This window comes from Macaca nemestrina, chromosome 1 (genome assembly GCF_043159975.1).
Source record: "Macaca nemestrina isolate mMacNem1 chromosome 1, mMacNem.hap1, whole genome shotgun sequence".
NCBI lineage: Eukaryota > Metazoa > Chordata > Mammalia > Primates > Cercopithecidae > Macaca > Macaca nemestrina.
The window spans coordinates 210,973,167-210,989,711 of NC_092125.1; the positions used below are offsets into that span (position 1 = coordinate 210,973,167).

Here is a 16,545-nt window from a genome sequence, read left to right on the forward strand (position 1 = left end):
TTGTGGTACCCTAAGTATGACTTTGAGTGAACTACCTTAGAATCTTATTTTTCCAATTAACTTGACAGTCTCTAGTCATTTCTTTTGGCTTTTGTCCTGGATATTTTATTATGCCTTAAGTGGTTTTTAATGGATTTTAAGCTCTCAGTTATCATTCATTCAGCACAACTTTATTGAGTGCCCACTCAAATGTATGCCTGGCACCATTGTAGGTGTTAAGTGTCTTTTGGTGTTTCTTTATTAGAAACTGTAGATTTTATAAATGTTAGTTGAAGAATGTCAATTACTTAAAGTCTTTAAAATTTTTTTTTGTTATTTATTTATTTATTTATTATTTATTTTTAAGACAGAGTCTTGCTTTGTCACCCAGAGTGCAGTACAGTGGTATGATCTCAGCTCACCGCAACCTCTGCTTCCCGGGTTCAAGCAATTCTGCCTCAGCCTCCTGAGCAACTGGGATTATAGGCATGCGCCACCAACACCCAACTAATTTTTATATTTTTAGTAGAGAGGGGTTTCACCATGTTGGCCAGGCTGGTCTCAAACTCCTGACCTCAGGTGATCCACCCGCCTCAGCCTCCCAAAGTGTGAGATTATAGGCATGAGCCACAACACCCAGACTATTTTTTAATTTTTGAGGCAGGGTCTGCTCTGTCATCTGGAGTGCAGTGACGTGATCTTGGCTCCCTGTAGGCTTGACCTCTGAGGCTTAAGCTGTCCTCCCACTTCAGCCTCCCAGGTAGCTGGGACCACAGGTGTGTGTGTGCCACCATGCCTGACTAATTTTGTTTTATTTTTTATAGAGACAAGGTCTTACTGTGTTGCCCAGGCTAGTCTTGAGCTCCTGGTCTCAAATGATCCTTCTGTCTTGGCCTCCCAAGTGCTGGGATTACAGGCATGAACCACTGTACCCAGCCTGTGTATTTTAATTTTTAAATTTGGGTAATACTTTATATAAATATCCAGGCCAGAAAAACCAATTTTGGTTTGGGTGCTATATGGTCATTGTATAGGAACAGTTGTAAATTAACTAGAAGATGTGACCTTTGCTCTTGAGGCATTTAGAATGGTAGGGAGAAAACAATAGACAGTACAAATTATTGAAGAAAGTACAAAAACTATTACAAACTAAATTAGCTGTGTATAACTACCTGCCTAAGTGCTGAGGGGCTGTTTGGTCAGTAGGGTTTACAACTCCCCATTGGAGCAGGTTTTGCCCTTATTTCTTTAGCTTTGTATATAAAGATATAAGCCAGCAGCTTATGAATGTGGTTGTTTGTAGTCTTGGGGATTTTTCTCCCTGGGCCGGTCTCATTTTTTGCTTAAGACATAATAAAAATACTCTGGGCAGCTAATTTTTATGGAGACAAGAAAAACGTAAGAGGTAGTCAGCTCAGTAAAGCAATAGCAGATAGTGGTCTGATCCACCTTGTTTGTATAGGCCAGGGGAGTGGAGATGGTGGTGTTCTTGTTCCTGCCTCTTTTGGGCACTGAAGCAAGAGAGACTAACTATGAAAGCCCTCCTTTAGCTGATATCAGCTTGCCTTAGGCTAGCAAATTATTTAAAATATGAGCCTCAGTTTCTTCAATATATAAAATAAATTTGATAATACCTCCTTATGGGTCATTATTAAGGATTGAGAGAATGGAAGTGAAAGTGCTTTGAACTATGAAATAATGTATAAGCATTAGGTATTATTGTCAGGCGTAGTGGCTCACGCCTGTAATTCTAGCACTTTGGGAGGTCGAGAGAAGAGGATCATTTGAAGGCCAGGAGTTCAAGACCCTGTCTCTACAAAAAAATGAAAATAAAAAAATTTAGCTAGGCATTTTGGTATACACCTGCAGTCCCAGATACTTGGGGAGGCTGAGGTGGGAGGGTCTCTTGAGCTCAGGAGGTTAAGGCTGCATTAAGCCATGGTTGCGCTATTGCACTCCTGCCTGGGTGACAGAGTGAGACCTGTCTCCAAATATATATATATATATGGAGGTATATTATTTAGAGCGCGGGAGGCATGCACTTTTGAGGCTCCTGTCAGGATATCTTCTAGGGATCCTAAATTTCAGATTATTCTGGGCGTTCAATAATTGGACTTCCTAAGCCTCGTGCCGTGTCTCATGCCTATAATTCCAGCATTTTGGGAGGCTGAGGTGGGTGAATTGCTTGAGCTCTGGAGTTCGAGACCAGCCTGGGCAACATGATGAAACCCCATCTCTACAAAACATACAAAACTTAGCTTGTTGTGGTGACACATCCCTGTAGTCCCAGCTACTCTGGGAGCTGAGGTGGGAGGATTTGCTTGAGTCCAAGGGGTTGAGACTGCAGTGAGCCATGATTGCACCACTGCACTCCAGCTTTGGTGACAGAGCAAGACCCTGTCTTAAAAAAAATAAAATAAAATAAAACTACCAACAAAAAACAAAACGTGGACTTTAGTTGGTAATAATAAGAAAAATACTATTATTTAATGTTATTTGAAAGGGTTGTACATGTGGGAGATGAATTATTCTTTCTTATAAGTTTATATAAGTCCATTTATACATAAAAGTCTTCGTAAGTATAGGCACTTGTAATTTTCAGCAGTTTGGCCATTGAACATTGAACCGTTACTGTGTGCCACGTTCTGTGCATATGCTTGGATTCAGAGATGAATACATAATTCTGGCCTTTCAAGAGCTCAGAGTTTGGTATAGGAGAGTAACGAGTAGACAATTATAATACAGAATGATAAGTGCTATACTAGAGATAAACTTAGGGTTTTTCAGAAGGGCTTGTTCTTACCCAATTCCTCTCAACGTCCTCTCCAGACTTTGTTTAAAAGTTGTAAGAGATAGCTTAATGAGGCCTGGAGAAATGAAGCAGTTTGCCTAAGGTCACACCCGTAGTGTTATTTTTAAAATGAAAACTAAGATCTAAGTTGTCATACTTGCTTTCACTTTCAGTTATGTCCTAGCTAATCGGGAGGCCAAGGCAGGAGGATTGCTCGAGCCCAGGAGTTCGAGGTTACAGTGAGCTACGATTGTGCCACTTCACCATAGCCTGGGCAACAGGGCAACAGAGTGATACCCTGTCTCAAAAAAAGAACTAGTCACATCAGGTTCTTAAAAAATATTGACTATGTATTTCACACAGTACCAGGCCAATGGCAGTACAAAAGAATAAGGTAGTCTATAATTATGGTGTAGTAGGGATGAGTATAAAAAAATGAGAAATTAGCATCAAGTCAATTCAACTAATACTTTTTTAGTACCTTGTGTATAAAGCTCCATGTTAATTGCTACAGGGAATATAAAACAACATAGGACAACCTACCTGTGGCTTTTTCTTTAGGAGATGGTGTCAGATAAACCTGTATTGCAAAGTAGACTAAGAAAATTGCTCAAGTAGAGATACAGACAAAGTGCATTGGGAACATAGGCCCAAGAATCTTAGAATATTAGAACCAAAAGGATAGTTAGAGGTGATCAGTTCTAGTGGTCTTTATTTACCATTTTGGAGACATGGAGCCCATTTGGTTAGAGAAGTTTGAGGAACCTTGCAAAAATCAGGGAATCAAGTGAAATTAGGATGACAGTATAAAATGTTCAGCTGCCCAGAAGAAGAGGACTTGAGCTGGAAATAGGCAGCCTTGGATCACAGAAATAGAGTATTGTAGAACTGAGGCCTTTTTAAAGTAAAACTTAACACCTAAACTGGCCAAAGGTAGACTCACTGTACCTATAACAGTAACCATGTTTCATAGTATACAAGTACTTTCACATACATTCTTCTGTTTGGTCCTTATAATCTTGTAGTCAAGACACGTTGTCATTTCTGTTTTACAAATGAGGAAACTATTCTAGTAAGTTGGAGAGACAAATGTGTAGAACTCAGGATTCTACTGTCCATTGTACTACCTGGTATGTGAATGTGAGTGAGTTTTAATTTTAATTTTAATTTTTTTTGAGGTGGAGTCTTGCTCTCTTGCCCAGGCTGGAGTGCAGCAGCGTGATCTTGGCTCACCGCAACCTCCGCCTCCCGGGTTCAAGCAATTCTCATTGCCTCAGCCTCCCAAGTAGCTGGGACCACAGATGTGCGCCACCATGCCTAGCTAATTTTTGTATTTTTAGTAGAGATGAGATTTCACCATGTTGATCAGGCTAGTCTCGAACTCCTGACCTCAAGTGATCCACCCACTTTGACCTCCCACAGTGCTGGGATTACAGGCACAAGCCACCATGACTGTTTTTTAAAAAAATTTATTTATTTATTATTATTATTATTATTATTATTATTATTATTATTTGAGATGGAGTCTCGCTGTTTCATACAGGCTAGAGTGCAGTGGCGCAATCTCAGCTCACTGCAACCTCCACCTCCCGAGTTCAAGCAAGTTCCTGCCTCAGCTTCCCGATTAGCTGGGACTACAGGCATGCACCACCACGCCTTGCTAATTTTTGTACTTTTAGTAGAGAAGGGGTTTCACCATGTTGGCCAGGTTGGTCTCGAACTCCTGACCTCATGATCTGTCCGCTTTGGCTTCCCAAAGTGCTGGGATTACAGCCGTGAGCCACCTTGCCCAGCCTCCTGTTTGTTTTTAATAATGTAGACATTGACTTGAGAAGTGTTGGCAAGTGTGACTTAGTAAAAGAAGGAGATAGACATAGTTATAGCTAGAAGAAGGAACTTGGGGCTTAGGGGTGGGAGGCAGAGAACTGGCAGGGAGCCTGATTATTCTGACTTGGGCATCTTCCCTGCCCTTTTGGATGCTGTCTTACTATACCTCTGGCCCCACCCATCCACCTCTCTTAGTACTTATTTAAAATTATTTCTGCTGTAACTGGGCAAGTTACTTTCTCAAGGTGTTTTTTTCCCCTAGGGCTTCCTGATGTGCCGGGAGGGGGGGGGGGCGGAAACTAAGAATGTGTAAGGCATAATCAGAATAGTGATGAAAAGAAAATCGAATTAATAAGTGTAGAGTGTATTTTAGTTCAGGCATTATGTGCATTTAATGTATATTTTTATATAATCCTTACAACAGTCCCATGAAGTTTAGATGTAATCTCTATATACAGTTGTGGAAACTGAGGTTGTGAAGTTTAATCACTTAAAGTAATATGTGACTGAATTAGAGTAGAACCCAGATCATCTGACTTTCAGTACCATGTGTGGTTTTCCCTTATAGCATGTTGCCGGGGCAGCAGGCAGGATGGAGAGAGAGTGTGGAATAGAAACAAAGGGAAGTTCTCTAGAGGTAATAAAATGGAAAGAAACTTATTATGGGGGTAGAAATAATAGTGACCCTGTAAAATATGCCTTCAAATTAAAATAAAAGCAGAAAACCTTTTTCACTCAGGCTCTCTAATATGTACAGCTTAGTATTCTTCTCCTGATACCACCAAATATATAGAAGGGCATTTTAATCTTCCATTTTAAGAGAGATGAAATACATTTCTCCTAAGGGAGATTAGATGCATGTAAAACAAAAAACTTCTAGATTGATACTCTGGGCACTTAACAGTCAGTACAAGGGAAGTCACATTCTCTGAGTTGAGTGTGAAGGTAAAAAGATTTGAAACCTTTGGGTGACTTGCATCTCCTAAGACTTGCAGCTCGTACATGTGACAGACAGTGCTAGGATAGTACCCTCATTAAACAAAAATAACAGCAAAACCCATCCTCAACTCTGCGTTTTCCTTATCACTTTCACATAGGCAAACTTTTCTTTCTTTTCTTTTCCTTTTTTTCTTTTCTTCCCTTCTTCTTCTTTTCTCTTTTCTTTCTCTTCTCTTCTCTTTTTTCTTCTCTTTGCTTATCTCTCTCTTTTTTTTTTTTTTTTTAACAGCGCAGTGGTCTTTTACTTTTTTACACCTTCTGATTTGGTCAACTTTCATTCATTTATTTATTTGGAGGCAGGGTCTTGCTCTGTCACCCAGCAGTGATGAAACCATAGTTTACTGTAACCTTGAACACCTGGGCTCAAGCGATTCTCCCATCTCAGCTTACTGAGTAGCTAGGACTACAGGCATATACCATGCCTGGCCAATGAGACAGAGTCTCACTCTGTCCACGCTGGAGTATAGTGGTGTGGTCATGGCTTACTGCAGCCTCAGTCTCCTGGATCAAGTCATTCTCCCACTTTAGCCACCCGAGTAGCTGGGACTACAGGCATACACCACCACACCTGGCTAATTTAAAAATTTTTTTTAGAGACAGGGTCTCACTATATTGCCCAGGCTGGTCTCGATCTCCTGAGCTCAAGTGATCCTCCCATCTTGGCCTCCCAAAGTGCTAGGATTGTAGGCATGAGCCACTGTACCTGGCCTGGTTTTATTTTTGGAGAGATAGGGTCTTGCTATGTTGGCCAGACTGGTCTCAAACTCCTGGGCTCAAGTGATCCTCCTGCCTCAGCTTCCCAAAATGTTGGAATTACAGGCTTGAGGCACTGTGCTTAGCCTTGGCCAGCTTTCTCTCAGCAGGTGAATAGCAATTTTAGATGTGATTCTGTTGCTAAACTTCACAAACATGGGCAAGGAAGCCTAGTCTCAATTATAGACCACTGGTTAGAAAAGGAAACAGCAGGGCTGGGCGCAGTGGCTCACGCCTGTAATCCCAGCACTTTGGGAGGCTGAGGTGGGTGGATTACTTGAGGTCAGGAGTTTGAGACCAGCCTGGCCAACATGGTGAAACCCCATCTCTACTAAAAATATAAAAATTCGCTGGGCTTGGTGGCATGCGCCGGTAATCCCAGCTACTCGGGAGGCTGAGACAGGAGAATTGCTTGAACTTGGGAGGTGGAGAGTGCAGTGAGCTGAGATCGTGCCCCTGCACTCCAGCCTGGGCAACAGAGCAAGACTTTGTCTCAAAAAAAAAAAAAAAATTAAGTAGCAGAGCTGGTTCTTTGAGTGCCAGCTTTCAAATAGATACATTAACCTCAAGCTAGCTTTATCAATCATTTATTAATAAGCACTCCCAAAGTGCACAAAAATATTTAAGTTCTTTCTAATTCTGGTCTTGTTTATCCTCCTCTTTGGTAAGGTTTCTTTGGCAAGGTGAAAAAGAACCTGACACATAGAGATGGGATTGCTGGATTCTAGTTTTGTCTGTTACTAGCTTCCTAAAAAGGTCTCACAGGTCCCTTAGTTTGTTTGCTTATCATAAGATATAAGAGTATTTTTGCCTTCTCATCCTAAAGGTTATGTAGATTTAAAAAGTTGTTCTGGGAGAATTAGCAGCACTTTCAGATGAAAGACATTATTTTACAGCAGTCCTCTATCATAGATAGGTACCGAAATATCTATTATTGATGTAATTTAAGTATTAATGCAATACTTAAGGAAAATTATTTAAAAAGTTTGAATAATTTATATAACATGAGGTACTCCAGTGAATCAAATGATATGCCTCTACTTCTGTCTTTTCAGACCTGTTTATAGTTTCTTCAAGGGCAAATGGAGGTAGCAGGGTTAGGGATGTCATTCATAGTGTTACTGGAAAGGACAATAGTGTATCATTGCTAAATATCATTCAGTCTGGCCTTTTTGTTTGACTGATGAAACTGAGACCCAGAAAGTGTAAAAGACATATCTGAGGTCCAGCAATGTCTGTGGTAGAACTAGAGGCCAGCACCCGTGATTCTCACTCCCCATCCAAGTTTCTCTGCACTTAGAGGGCATGTTGTCTTACTCTCAGTTTCCCACTTTAGTCAGAAAAGATTACTGGCTCTGGATTCTCTTCCTTCCTTCTTGTTGGCAAGTGGGGTAGGAAGGAGGGGAGTGAGCAAAAGGCAGGCCTTAAAGAAATTGACATGTTTTCTGCAGCTTATGTTTTTTCTTCCACTTTTATCTAGAGTGTTCTGAACTCCAACATGAAGTGACTTGAATGTGAGAAGCGACTCAGTGATGGCATTCAGGGAAGCTGCCTTTAAAACCACCTAGGTTGGCTCATACATAGCAAGCTGCTGGCACTTCCTTAGCCCCATACCCCCTGGTTGGTCCCCACCCCATCCTGCCATCAGCCTGTTTATCATGTTGGCTTTTTGGTGAAGAGACTGCACAGGGCAGAAAAACTGTTAAAACTATTAAAATCCCTCCTGACTTTTTTCCTCAACAATCCTGAATGCTACTTCAGCAATTATAGGGGGAAAAATAAAATTACTTTCCCTTTACTTCCTATATAATTTAGGACCACTAGAAAACTCTGTGATCCCGTTATTCTGTTAATCTCTGATACCAATTTTTCTGATAACAGAAAATTATCCCTGTGTATACTTTAGTAAAGGGTCTGAGGGTAGTTTTTCTAGAGACTGAGAATGACCCAGAGTTGTTTTAGTTTGAATCATTTCTATTGTTCTACTTCCATGTTTCACTGACTCTTTCCTGTGTCATCTCCATTCTGTCCTTAAGCCCATTCAGTGAATTAAAAAAATTCAAATACTGTGTTTCTGTTCAAAAATTTCCACTTAAATTTTTTTTTTCAGTTTCTCTTCTGAGACTTACTGTTTTTTCCCCTTCATTTTGAGCATATTTTCTTTCTTTTTTTTCTTTTTTTGAGATGGAGTCTCGTTCTTCGCCAGGCTGGAGTGCAGTAGCTGGATCTCGGCTCACTGCAAGCTCTGCCTCTCGGATTCAAGCGATTCTCCTGCCTCAGCCTCCCGAGTATCTGGGACTACAGGTGCGCGCCACAACACCCGGCTAACTTTTGTATTTTTAGTAGAGACGGAGTTTCACCATGTTGGCCAGAATGGTCTGAATCTCCTATCTCGTGATCCACCCGCCTCGGCCTCCCAAAGTGCTGGGATTATAGACCTGAGCCACCATGTCCGGCCTTGAGAATATTTTCTTTTACCTCATTCAGCTTAGTTATAATAGCTGTGTTAATATCTTTGTCTGAGATTTTCAGCATCTGGGTTGTCTTGGAGTTGCCCTCTGCTGATTGTCTTTTCCTTTGCAAATGGGTTTAATTTTTCTAGGTTTTTGTTTGTTTGTTTGTTTGTTTGTTTGTTTGTTTGAGACAAGGTCTCTCTCTGTTGCCCAGGCTGGAGTGCAGTGGTGTGAACATGGCTCACAGCAGCCTTGACTACTGGGCTGAAGTGATCCTCCTGCCTCAGCCTCCCAGGTAGCTGGGACCACAGGCATGCATCACCATACCTGGCTAGTTTTTTTTTAATTTATTTTCATTTTTTGTAGAGACAGTGTCTCACTGTGTTGCCCAGGCTGGTCTCAAAAACACTTTGGGCTCAGATGATCCTTCTGCCTTGGCCTCCCAAAATGCCAGGATTACAGGCATGAGCCACTGTGCCCAGATGATTTTTCTTGTTCTTCATGTAATTTGGAATTGTATTCTTCACATTGTGAATGTTGTATTGTGGAGACTTCGGTTTCTGTTGATGTTTTTGGTTTAGTAGACAATAACTCAGACTCAAAACTGCAAACTCTCTCACACCTGCAGTGGGTGGCAGTTCAAATCTCAGTTCAGTTCTTTTCTCTTTAACTGAGGTCTTTGGATTCTGCCCTGCCTGAGCCTGCCTTGCATGGCTCAGGGTTCAGCCAGAGACTGGGCAGAATTTACACACAGAACCCGAGACTCTCCTTCCTTCTCTGGCTCTCTTTTTTCTTACTTCCCGTGATCTCTGGCTGCTCTGGGCTGTTTCTTCAGGACAGAAAACCTAGGGTTTGTTTTTTAATTGGAACTTCAGCTCGACCAGCCTCAGGCCAGAGTTCCAAAAATGGGGAGTTCATTCCATGTCAGCCCTTTCTTCCAGCTTTCAGCTTATTTTCAAAATCTGCCAGCCCTTGTTCACTTCAGATAGTTTTTGTGTTTTATCCAGACTATAGTTGTTGCCTGTGGGAGGGTCATACTGAAAGCAGAATTTCGTACTGACATTTTAATCTATTACTGAAGTGTTTGGGGGACAAAATTGTTCACTTGAACTGGTTTTGTAACCTTGGGCAAGTCTTGTTTCCTCTCTGGGACTCACTTGCTCCTCTGGGAAATGAGGTGGTTGGACTCTGTGATCTGTAAGGATCCTTTAGTCTCTGCTTCTAGGCAGACAGACCCGTACACACATACTACCACCGCTGTCACCACCAACAGTAACAACAAACAATAAGTGCCAGAAGAGATGCTTGAGGGAAGTGATGAGGATGGGTCTGTCATGGTGGAAAGCTCTCTGAGGTGGCATCACTAAGGAATTTGAGGATGTTTACAGTCATCCTCTTGTTTTGGGGACAGAGGGCGAGTACACTGAGGATGCAAGAAGTAAATGGCATTCAGAAGAAAGAAATCAGTTGCTGCTTGCTTCTACCCCTTAGAAACAGGAGAGAATGTAGACAGTTGAAAACAAATCAGGGTTAGCTGGAGTTCCTCTTTCCTTTTGGCAGTGCATTCTGTCTTGTTTTGAAGAGAAAAGCCCCTGGGCCTTAGTAACATGTCAGCAAATTTGGCAGTAGGTGGTAGGTGCTGGGACAGTAGATTTTAGCAGGGGTGCTGCTATCACTGTTAGGGCTGCAGATACCTTAGGGGGGAGATAGACTAGATTTATGTGACCTTTTCTTAGGGTTCAGAATTTTTATGTAGGAGAGGTTTTAGGCTATGAAGAAGAAGGTGTGTGTATGTGTGTGTGTGGGTGTGTATTTGTGTGTGGGTGTTGTGTGTTTATGGTGGGTGGGGAGGGAGAAAGAGACAGGTGGTGATGGGGCAGGACAGAACGTCTGTGGAACTGCCCTAAAACTGTTTGAATACCGATCACACTTACTTTAACTTCCATTGATTCTTTTTTAAAAGCAGAGGGTGGAGAGCTAAAGCTTCCCCCACATCCACCTAAGCCATCTCTTGGGTACTGCCTTGGTATAGATCCTTTTACAAATTATTTTTAAAGGTAGAATGTCACTCTGTCGTCTAGGCTGGAGTGCACTAGGACAATTGTGGCTCACTGCAGCCTCAAACTCCTGGGTTCCAGGTGATCCTCCTGTCTCAGTCTCCCAAGTAGCTAGGACTATAGGTGCGCATCACCATGCCCAGTTAATTAAAAATTTTTTTTTTGTAGAGAGGGGGGCCTTGCTTTGTTGTCAAGGCTGTTCTTGAACTGGGCTCAAGCAATCCTCCTGCCTTGGCCTCCCAAAGTGCTGGGATTATAGGCATGAGCCACTGTGCCTGGCCTAGATCCTTTTTGATACTTATTTTCTAGCTGTTTTTATTATCAGTAACTTTTTTTTTTTTTTTTTTCAGACAGTGTCTCACTCTGTCGCCCAGGCTGGAGTGCAGTGGTGCGATCTGGGCTCACCACAAACTCCGCCTCTTGGTTTGAAGTGAATCTCTTGCCTCAGCCTACTGAGTAGCTGGGATTACATTCACATGCCACCACGCCCAGCTCATTTTTGTGTTTTTAGTAGAGACAGGGTTTTGCCATATTGGCCAGGCTGGTCTTGAACTCCTAGCCTCAGGTGATCCACCCGCCTGGACCTCCCAAAGTGCTAGGATTACAAGCATGAACCACTGTGCCTGAATACTATCAGTAACTCTTCTCTTTGGGAGGCTGAGGTGGGAAGATTACTTGACGTCATGAGTTTCAGACCAGCCTGGGCGACATAGTGAGACCTCATTACTACAAAAAAAATTTTTTTCCAAATTTTATTGGCTTGAGGCTTGAGTTCCTCCTGTTCCCCTCATCTTTTAAACTATTTTTAAAAACTCTCTTTATTTGTCCATCTTCATTCTAGCCTTTTTGCTCTCTAGGAAGAGGCAGGGATGGATTCGTGTGTGTGTGCGCACGCGCAGGTGCATGTGTGTTTGTGTGTGCGTGCGCCTGCGTGCGTGTTTTGCTGGAGGTGTGGAAGTTGGATTGAAGGGACCAATAGTCTTGGAAGACAGTCACAAGGTGGCTTGCAGGGATGTGCAGGGGAGGCAGTTGTGATGAAAGAAGGGAGGATAGTTTGAATGTAAGATCATGTACAAAAGCTTTAGGTTTACCACTAGCTTAGAAGCTACCTTTCCATTTTCCTCAAGAGTAAGTGAGAAACACAAGAAGTTTGACCCAGATTTTCCATCTCTAGTAGCTCTTCTCTGATTTTAGGGGTAAGATTCAATGGGATGGTAGGCTTTTCAGCTCTCCTATAGAAGGCTGCTTGTTACAAAACTAGAGGGTAAGTTTGCAGACAAAGAAGCTCTATTTTTAGTTCTAATTGATATTGGGTGGTTCAGGGCTCTTTTGAGGACCGAGTCTAGAAGGCAACAAAATGAGAACCAGCATGGTGAAAGGACTTTCAAAGTCAGACAGACTTGAGTTTAAACTCTGTCTTTTAATAGCAAGCTGTAAGACCTTGGACAAGTCACTTCTTGAAACTTAGATTCTTTATCTGTAAGGTAGAGGTAACATTATGTTCTTATTGTCTTATATAAAACATAAAGCATGGTGCTCAGGGTTGGTAAATAACCCACGTATGTTTTTTTCCTATCTTCTAGAACATCTTATTTTTACTAGAATCCTTTCTTTTCTGCTAAATAATTGCGTGACTCACTACCAAGTTTTAGTTTCCTTCCGTAAAACAAGGACATTTAACTGAAGGTTGAGTATCCCTTATCTGAAATCCCTGGGACCAGAAGTGTTTTAGATTTCAGATTTTTAAAAAAAATATTTGCATGTATATAGTGACATGTCTTGGGATAAGACCGAAGTCTAAACATGAAATTCATTTATGTTTCCTATACACCTTATAGAGCCTGAAGGTAATTTTATTTTTCTCCAGGGGACATTGAATAAACCTGAGTATTGTCTGCCTGTGTTTTGACTGCGACCTATCACATGAGATCAGGTATGGAATTTTCCACTTGTGGAGTCATGTGGGCACTCAAAACGTTTCAGATTTTGGAGCATTTTGAATCTGGGATTTTCAGATTAGGGATGCTCAACCTGTAGTTGATTTCTGAGATGCTTCCTAGCTGTAAGATGTCATATACATTTTTAGACTGTTGAGGAATGTTTAGGTGTTTTAATTTTTTTTTTTTTTTTTTTTTTTTTTTTTTTTTTGAGACGGAGTCTCGCTCTGTCGCCCAGCCCGGAGTGCAATGGCCGGATCTCAGCTCACTGCAAGCTCCACCTCCCGGGTTTACGCCATTCTCCTGCCTCAGCCTCCCGAGTAGCTGGGACTATAGGCGCCCGCCACCTCGCCCGGCTAGTTTTTTGTATTTTTTAGTAGAGACGGGGTTTCACCGTGTCAGCCAGGATGGTCTTGATCTCCTGACCTCGTGATCCGCCCGTCTCGGCCTCCCAAAGTGCTGGGATTACAGGCTTGAGCCACCGCGCCCGGCCTTTTTTTTTTTTTTTTTTTGAGACGGAGTCTCGCTCTGTCGCCCAGGCTGGAGTGCAGTGGCGCGATCTCGGCTCACTGCAAGCTCCGCCTCCTGGGTTTACGCCATTCTCCTGCCTCAGCCTCCTGAGTAGCTGGGACTACAGGCGCCCGCCACCGCGCCCGGCTAATTTTTTGTATTTTTAGTAGAGACGGGGTTTCACCGTGGTCTCCATCTCCTGACCTTGTGATCCGCCCGCCTCGGCCTCCCAAAGTGCTGGGATTACAGGCGTGAGCCACCGCGCCCGGCCTAGGTGTTTTAATTTAAGCAAAGACAGTGGGTTCTACCCTAGGACCATATCATCTTATAGGGAAGGGGAAGTCTCTTACAGCCAAATTCTTTCTTGACTTTCCTGAGACATAGCCAGCTTAGCCAGTTTCCTTTAGTGTCAGGATCTAGATGCAGGTTTTACTTTGGCCCCTTGCTGACAGTGAATTATATGTAAAAGTCTTTGGGACAACCCTCTGGGTCAGCTCAGTCTTGGTATGATTCATGCATTACCTATCTCTTGCATTCTGTTTATATTCTATCCAGGTCAAGAGACAACTGTCTTTGAAAGATAGTGAGTGACTGTTTCCAAAACTGCAAGCAAAGGGAGAGCCGCCGGAAGTATTGACGGAAAGCTTGAATTGCCTAAATGGTAAGTATGTTGTACAGTGAAACCTGGGCATACCAATAGGATTGGGTGGTTTCTGAAGCCACTATAATTTTGCCACTACTGGAAGTGGGGAGGAAAGTCAGTATTTGTGATGGCCTATTATGAACCAAATACTATGCTGAGTACTTTACATGTTTTCTCCTTTAACCAACCAATCAACCTGATGAGGGTGAAAAATCCTTGCATGAGGTCAGCAACCAAAAGAAGTAGGCCATCCTTAAGAAGTAGCTACCATTTATTGAATATTTACTCTATGTCGGGCGCAGTCCTGTTGGACATGTTAGCTCCCTGCCAACCCTATGAAGTAAGTACGGTTGTCATCACCACAAGGAAACAAGCTTAGAGAGGTTAAATAACTCTTCCAAGTTCACACAAGTAGTAGAACTAGGTTTCAAACCTGTGTTACTTTCTTTCCTTTTTTTCTGAGACTGGGTCTCACTCCCATTGCCCAGGCTGGAGGGCGGTGGCATGATCATGGCTCACTGCAGCCTTGACTTCCTGGGCTTAGGTGAGCCTCCCACCTCAACCTCCGGAGTAGTTGGGACTACAGGTGTGCACCACTATGCCCAGCTAATTTTTTTGTAGAGACTGGGTCTCTATATTTTCCAGGCTGGTCTCAAACTGCTGGGCTAACGCAGTCCTCCTGCCTTGGTCTCCCAAAGTGCTGGGATTATAGGCATGAGCCACCACCACAGTGGGTTATTTTCATTATACTGTAATGTTTCTCTTTTGAGAAAGTTACTTTTTGGTTGAGGCTGTGACTGATTTAAGGTTGGAAAAGCAAAGCAAAATACGAAACCTTTTGATCAACAACTAGCTTCTTTTCCTAGCCATATGTGGATTTTATGTGCCAATATTTTATTGGTTGGTGTTGGCCAAGGCAGAGTAGAGCACTAATGAAATAGAAGGGAGAGAAGTGAGAACTTGAGTGGTGAGTGGCCAGGAGACCCAGTGGTCTTGGTTGCTACTGATAGCTGGATGATAGAGAAAACTTCCCTAGGAAAGTAGAGCAATAGGATAACTCAGAATGAGTGGGAAATGGGTTCTCCTCATAGCAGTGACTGGGCATAGGAAAGTAATCTTAACAAAGCCTCTTGCTCTCATGTCAACCCCTCTTAGGAAATAGGTGTAGTTAGGGATACTACAGAACTCTTCTTGAAGGAGTGGGAAAATTCAAGGCAAACTCTTGCCCTGTTAATTGGTTCAGGATTCTTGTTCTGTTCCTTTCCCTGGAGCATTTCTCTTATCTCAGAGAACTGGGTTATGAAATTAATTTCTTGTTGGGCGAGTGGCAGCCAGTATTTGGTCTCTTTTAATGGAAGAACCAATGGTGTTTTCGTATATTTGGTGAAATTTTGGGGAGAACAACCATTTTATTCGTAAAACTTATTACAAATACCTATTTTTTATTTTTTTATTTTTTGAGACGGAGTCTTGCTCTGTTGCCCTGTCCGGAGTGCACTGGCGAACTGGGCTCACTGCCACTGCAAACCTTCGCCTCCTGGGCCCAAGCGATTCTCCTGTCTCAGCCTCCCGAGTAGCTGGGATTACAGGTGTATGCCACCACGCCCGGCTAATTTTTGTAGTTTTCGTACAGACAGGGTTTCACCGTGTTGGCCAGGCTGGTCTTGAACTCCTGACCTCAGGTGATTTGCCCGCCTCGGCCTCCCAAAGTGCTGGGATTACAAGTGTGAGCCACTGCGCCCAGCCTACACATACCTATTATGCATAAAATATTTTGCTGTATACTGGGGCTAATGTTCTGATGACAAAAAAAAAATTGACCACTTACTACATGCCTTAGTTATTGGAACCAAGTATACAGCATTAAACAAAATAGAAAAAGTCCTTGCTCTGAAGGATTGTATTCTAATGGGTAGAAACAGATAAAAATGAATAATTAGATATAAATAAATAAACAGGTAAATAGATAATAACATCCACTAGATTGTACATGCTAAGAAGACAAAAAGCAGCGTAAAGTGATAGTGGTAGGGAGCTGAGGGATTGCTTCTTTGTGTATAGCAATCAAGGAAGGCCTCTGATGAGGTGATATTTTAAGCTAAGATCTAAAAGAAGTGAGGAGTCCAGCCAGGGAGATATCTGGGGGAAGGAAAAGCATCCTAGGCAGAGGGAACAGCAGGTATAAAATCTGTGAGGGATGAGATGAGTGTAACTGGTCATGTATAAGGACCCATAAGGAGGCCGTGTGGCTGGAGTGGAGTCGTAGGGAAGGAGCAGCAGATGAGTGATGGGACCTAGATCTTGCAGGGCCTTAGCCATGTGACACCTTTGGAGTGCATTGTATTCTAAGTGAGGTGCACTAGAGAGTTTAGAGCAGAGGAGTGACTTGATCTGACTGATGTTTTAAAAGGCCTCCTCTGGTTGTTGTGGGAGAACAGACTGTGGAGGGTGGGGAAGGATGGACAGTGATGGGAGCAGGGAGACAAGTTAGGAAGCTTTTGCAGTAATCAGTAGTCCAGGGCAGGGATGATGGTAGGTTGGACCTGGGTGGTAGTGGTGGCTAACCAGAAAGCAATGGATTCTAGACATATTTTGA

At 42.6% G+C, this 16,545-nt stretch overlaps 1 protein-coding gene across 5 annotated transcripts in view; it reads left to right on the forward strand.

Moving 5' to 3' along the window:
• Positions 1 to 16,545, forward strand: part of LOC105494414 (leucine zipper protein 1) — a 95,212-nt gene that overhangs the window by 57,034 nt on the left and 21,633 nt on the right. For 2 of the 5 annotated variants that reach the window (XM_011762802.3, XM_011762803.3), the window contains exons 2-3: positions 12,727 to 12,792; positions 13,862 to 13,967. The gene's annotated coding sequence lies outside the window, so the exon portion shown is untranslated. Of the gene's footprint in view, positions 1 to 12,707; positions 12,793 to 13,861; positions 13,968 to 16,545 lie in introns of those variants that run through there. The other 3 variants (XM_011762805.3, XM_011762806.3, XM_011762804.3) reach the window with 2 other exon arrangements.